This window comes from Panthera tigris, chromosome A1 (assembly GCF_018350195.1).
Source record: "Panthera tigris isolate Pti1 chromosome A1, P.tigris_Pti1_mat1.1, whole genome shotgun sequence".
NCBI lineage: Eukaryota > Metazoa > Chordata > Mammalia > Carnivora > Felidae > Panthera > Panthera tigris.
Genome location: NC_056660.1, coordinates 81,257,514 through 81,263,586, shown reverse-complemented (window position 1 = coordinate 81,263,586; position 6,073 = coordinate 81,257,514).

Sequence of the window (6,073 nt, the reverse complement as noted above, 5' to 3'; positions counted from 1 at the left end):
CCTGTGGCGCCAGCTGGCCCCATGGAGGTGGGTGACCGCTGGGCGTGCTTTGGCTCTGGGCTCTGGCTCCCAGTTCGAGTCCACATGGGCCTCACCGGTGGCTGCTCCAGCCTCCTGAGTCACATAGTGTCACCTGTGCCCTAGGCACATCCGGATCCCAGCTGAGGGACCCACGTGCCCTGGATGGTGTCTGCGGGTTGGAGCGTGTGCCGTGGATTTATGGCCAGCAGGTTCTTGACCTCCAGGCTGCCCTTTCCCCAGCCAGTCCCCTGAGCAGGAAAGTGTGGTCACTGGCAGGCCCATAATCCTCTTGCACTGGGGCCACGCTCTCCCTTTCTCTCACGGCAGTGCGTGAGGAACAGCCACCTTCCGCTGCTCTGTGGGGCCACCCTGCAGCCGGGTGTAGAGCCGTGTGCTCATGGCCTGGATCTCACTCTGGGCTTTGTCAGCACCATGAGGCTCTCCCTCCAGCAGTGGACAGCGACCAGCGGAAATCCGGGATCGGCTGTTACTGGTAGCATGTGGTCGGTCCTGCTTGGCCACGGAGGAGACACACCTTGGGTGTCAGTGGCCTTCTCTTTGGACTTGGCTTGTGTGCACAGTGGGGCACTTCAGGGTTGTGGACACAGAGATCTTGTCCCTGCGGCTGGTCTGCATTGTGTCAGAGGAACAGACCTCACTTCTGCCCAAGTGGGGATGGGTCCCCTAATCCAAGTCCCTGCTTCTTGACTTGTGCTCGAGTGGCCTCTAGAACACTTTTTTTCATAATGTTTTTATTTATTTATGGGGTGCCTGGGTGGCTCAGTCGGTTAAGCATCTGACTTCGGCTCAGGTCATGATTTCACGATTCCTGGGTTCAAGCCCCGTGTCGGGCTCTATGCTGACAGCTCGGAGCCTGGAGCCTGCTTCGGATTCTGTGTCTCCCTCTCTCTGACCCTCTCCCTCTTGTGCTCTGTCTCTCTGTGTCTCTCTCTCTCTCAAAAAAAAAAAAAAACCATTATAAATAAATAAAAATAAATAAATAAATAAAAGTTTTTATTTAATCTCCACCCCCAACGTGGGGCTTGAACTCACAAGCCTGAGATCAAGAGCTCCACTGACTGAGCCAGCTGGGTGCCTCTAGAGCCCTTTCACTGAGCTGTGTGGGGGAAGGGCAGTCCTTTCCGTTTTCTGGCCCCCTGGTGTCTCCGCTGCAGGTCTACCAGCAGCGTCCTCTCTGACGAGCCCTGTTGTCACCCGGACGCTGTCGTGAGCGTTCACCCTGCTGATGCTGTGTTGGTGATAATTTCCAGGTAAGGTTTCCACTTAGCAGATCCAGGCATTTACATCCGTAGCCTCCTGACCTTACGGGGTTTGCAGATGACACAGGCCCTCAGCCAAGACTAAGGTTCACTCCTGCCCTGGTTCCCTGCTCCGGTCTGCGTGTGCTGCTCCGGCACCTTTAGTTTTGCCAGGGCCCTTCCTGGGCGAGATTGGCCCCCAGGACGTCTACTCTTGGGGTTGAGGTATAATGTCAGGAGCGAAGATACACTCGATGTGTTTGAGAATCCTAACGCTGAAAAGTCTGAACTAGGTTTCAACTCCTGGTATTTCACTCAAAAGTATTTGAATCAACTTAACATTTCTAATCCCTTTAAAAAGCGCTCTCTCTGGCGGACCACGTCCACCCTTGCGGTGGTGCCTGGGCGGTTAGAGCCGCGGCCACTGCGGCCACTGGTCCGGGGGCGGTTGGCCTGCGGCGGCTTCCAGCTCCCCCGGGGAGACCGGAGACAGGCCGGTTGCGCAGCTGAGGGGTTGTGTGGCTTCCGCGCGGGAGGGTGAAGAGATCAGCCTGTGGAAGGACATCGTATCCGCCCCTTCGAGCTCCCTGGGGCCTGTGCTGTGCGCGCCATGGGGAAGACCAGTTTGGGGCCTCTGCTCGTGTGAGCTGCGCCTTCAGGAAGGCGGTGGTCCAATGGCCGCTGGGAGTCCGCCCTCCAGCCTTATCTCGGCCCTGCTTGGGGGGGCGCCGCTGTTACTCCACTCAGGATGGAGGCACCAGGGTGGCGACTGACCACTGAGGGGCAGAGCGGAGAGCGCGGCCTGAACCAGCGGCTCCTGGAACCGTCTGGGGCCCGCCCTGGGCGCAGCCTTGCCGAGGCCCGTGTCTGTCTCCTTCCTGCCGGTGCTCCTGAATTTTTCTCTGAGTGCCTCTGGACGGTGTTCCCCTTGGGTTCAGTGGCCTGTGGGGCCCCCACTCACATGCCCTGGGTGACCATAGCATGGCCACGGGGGACTGGGAGAAGCAGCCCCCCTGAGCAGGGGCTTCCCAGCTGTCCTTGCCAGTGCGAATAAGCATGGGTTTGGTCTGCCCCCGAGCCGTTGGGGGAAGTGGCGAGTTTGGCTCCAATCTCGGGCTCGTGGGAAGGACTGGGGAGGCGGGATGGGACAGGGAGCTAGAAAGGTCAACTCAGCCCACCCAGCACGTACTTGCTAAGCACTTCCACATGCCGGGGTCTGGCCGGGTGCTGGGAGCTGAGCAAGAAACCAGACAGGTCCTGGCCGTGGCTGGTGGTGCGGGGCCGGGACCTGCCGAGCCATCCCTCACAACGAACCAGGCAGAGCGAGGGGGCCGCAGAGACACCATGTCAGACACCCGGGGGGACCCAATGCCACGGCTGCAGGGCCAGCGAGAGTGTCCCCCTGAAGTGGCTCTCCCTCCGAGGTGCGAAGGGTGGGTAGGAGTCCTCTCAGGAGCTAGAGGCGTGGGAAGTGGGGGCATTTCAGACACAGGCAAAGGATGGCAGGGAGCAGCCTCGGGGTTCTTAGATCTGCCCTGGAGGGACGACAGTGGTGAAACAAGGCTCCAGGACGAGAGCCCCCGACCTGTAGCTGGGCTGCTGGTGTCAAGCGTGGCCGTGTGGCTACGTGATGGCCATCAGGATGCAGACAGAATGGCCAGGCCGCAGCTCCCGGGAAACTTCTTGAAAGACAACTGGTGTGGCTGTTTCTTTGTCCCTTCCTCCATCCTTCTGCTGGGGATACAGGTGTGATGGCTGGAGCTCTGAGTGCCATTCTGGGACATGAGGTTGCAGGCCACTTGAGGGTGAGTGGTCACGGCTGGGGTATGCTCACCTTTCTTTCGTTTTCTTCCTTCGCACCTCTTGATTTCTTGCCATTGTGCCGGCACCGTGACGCATTTACTAAAAGGGACATACAGTGTCCATTTTCGGCTTTTATTAGAGGGTTTTCTGGCCACTCCTCTTATCCACAGCCCTTCCAGAATGAAATTCCACAAATCCCCTTTTGTTGCAGGTCCTGTGATAGTTTCGGGTTGTGTAAGATCGGACGCGGTGCCACAAACTGCCTGAGGTCCTGCGTAGGTCTCTCTTACAGACAACATGCTGATCAGCCCAACACGTGGGGGTGTGTGCTCCAAAGGTTCTGACCAGAGGTGGGGTGGGCCGTCGGGACCGTCGGAAGCCCCAGTGGTCAGAACAGTGTCCCGGCAGCACAATTAAAACATCAGAAGAGAGACCTTAAAATAATTTTAATGATACACATACCCAACCCAATAGATCCAAAATAATATGGTTTCAATGTGCCATCTTCATTTAAAAGTTACAAATTTGGGTTTATGTCATTACTCCTGTGTGTGCACAGGGTGGAGGTGCTGAGGGAGAGCAGGGCAACGAGGGGCTGGTGCGTGGGGCTGGTGGGGTGGCGGCGACTGTGGGGCAGGCTGTGGCTCCAGGAGGGCCCGGAGGGACGTCACCACTTCCCACGTGTGTCACCAGTGAGAGAAGCAGGAGGGCTCATCACGCCTAGCCCCGCCTGGCCCCTGGGCCTCTGGGGAAGGGCCGAGCCGGGTGGAGCAGAGGCCTGAGCACCACGCGGCCTGCCAGCCCACGGCCACCAGGGACAGGTCTGCAGACACGGGCCTGAGGACACGGGGCTGCTGAGAACGCCCCCAGCCTACAACACACACCACCTCACCGCATACAGTCAGTGTCAGTGTCTCTGCGCTGCTTCTCTTCCGTGTCCAAGGCACAGGGGGCTGAGGTGAGGTGTCGAGGACCCTGGAGCTGGGCGGGCCTCCCAGGAGTGAGGTCAGCAGGTCCCGTCCCAGGAAATGGGGACAGCTGGCATCCCGCAGGCGGCCGTGAGTAACAAGGCTCAGGGGCTCCCACATGGGCAGCTCTGGGCAGGGGACAGTCACCTGGAGCTCACCTTTCAGGTCCCTTGCACGGGGGGCACACAGGAGGGCAGGGGGCTGGTCAAGAGTCACAGCCTGGAGGAGAGCACATAAGGGGGTGTGTGATGGGGAGAGAAACCTGAGCCCAGTAAGCAGCCTCTGGGGGCTTGGAGTGACCCCAGGGCCACAGGCTGCCTGGGGCCCAGCACGGAGGCCAGTGTGGCAGGACGGGTCCCCGAGGCAGCGTGGCAAGCGTTTCTGTAAAGGCACAGAGTGGACCACAGCCTGGGGCTTCGAGCCAGGCAACCAGCGGACCCCGGGGGCGTTCTGTAAGAACCGAATGTGTCCTCAAACCCGAGACGCACTCAGCACCACGTGATGGGGGAAGTAGCAAGTTTGGTTTCAATCTCAGGCGCACGGGAAGGACTGGGGACACATGGTGCACTGTCAGCATCCTGGCTGCGGGGGCCTCACAGCCCATGCCACGCGGGCTCCCCATTACTGGCTCCCCTCATATACTGACTCCTGTGGACGGTGTTGCTGGGGGAAGCCACCTGTCCTGTCTGTGATGAAACAGTCATTTCTCTGCAAAGTTGAGACTCCAGGAGACTCCAGGGTTTGGTGTCCTCGGTGACCTGCTTCAATCAGGGATTCCTGCAGTGGAATTGCCCCTAAACGGAAACCCGGGCCCACCTGCCCTCTGATCTGGTAGTTCCGTCGGCCTCCCTTGAACAGGCCTGGCCCCGGCCTTGGCCACGCCCACCCTCCAGCGAGCCCCCCCCGCCACCTAACTCAGGCTGGGCCTGTGGAAGCCACTCGGTGTTTGGGGGCGACAGTGACCCTTCAAGGAACAGGTGGGGGTACGGAGCAGATGGGGTTCATGGCATTTGTCCTGAGACCTCTGCCCTCTCCCTTGGGAACAAGAACCACATCCGCCTTGTCCCTTGCGGCTCCTGGGCCTTGTGCCCGCTGTCCACAGGGCCTGGGCCCCACCCCAGCCACCCTGCCGTGACCCCGTGTCCCTGAGGGGCACTCGATGCTCGGTCACAGCCGACCAGCCTGGTGAGAGGGACATGTGCGCCAGGTAGCTCCTTTAGCTCCGTCCCTAGGCAGATAGCATCATGGAGGGAGGTGATGGCGGCGGGGCACAGGGGACAGCAGGTGCCCCGTCATGAGTCCCAGCCCTCACCGCCCTCCCCACAGCGTCCCGTCGTCTCCTCCAGGGCCTCACTGAACGGATTCTCCTTCTGGAAGAGAGGAGGAGCCGCCAGAGGGAGGCAGCGGGGGCACACCCTTCTCTCTGGTGTGCCTCAGTCTCCCCCTCTGATGCGCATGTGAGCCCCATCGCCACCCCGGGCCACCAGTGAGAGATGGGGGCGGCCGCAATCCTGTCTGGGCCCCAGACCACCTTTGACCTCAGAACCCATCCAGGGCTCGGGGCGCACAGAGCGCTCAGGTGCGTGGCAAACCCGCAAGAGGACAGCCTCCCCGCCACGCGGCCTTGGGCCTTCTCTGTGCACCTCTGACGGCCTCTGGGAAACCATGTGTCCGCTCACATCGATTTCCCTAACCTCGCGTTGCCTGCTGTTGACAAAGCACGCTGCCAGCCTGTGACATTTGGGGCATCTCGGTACTGGCACTTTGAAACTTTGCTCATCGCAGTTACGCAAAATGCAAACTGGGGGGGGCGTTTGGAAAAGGGTTTGCTAAAGCACTTTGCTCCTCATGACCGCAGGCTGGGGACCCTGGCGGGAAGGGCTGGCCGTGCAGAGCAGACGGGCCCCTCCCCCAGACCCCACAGCACACAGGGCGCTCGGGGCTGCTGAGGAGTCGCGTCCACACAGACTGGTTTAATCTGGGGGCCTGGGACCATTGCCCCTGGGAGCACACGAGCCACTT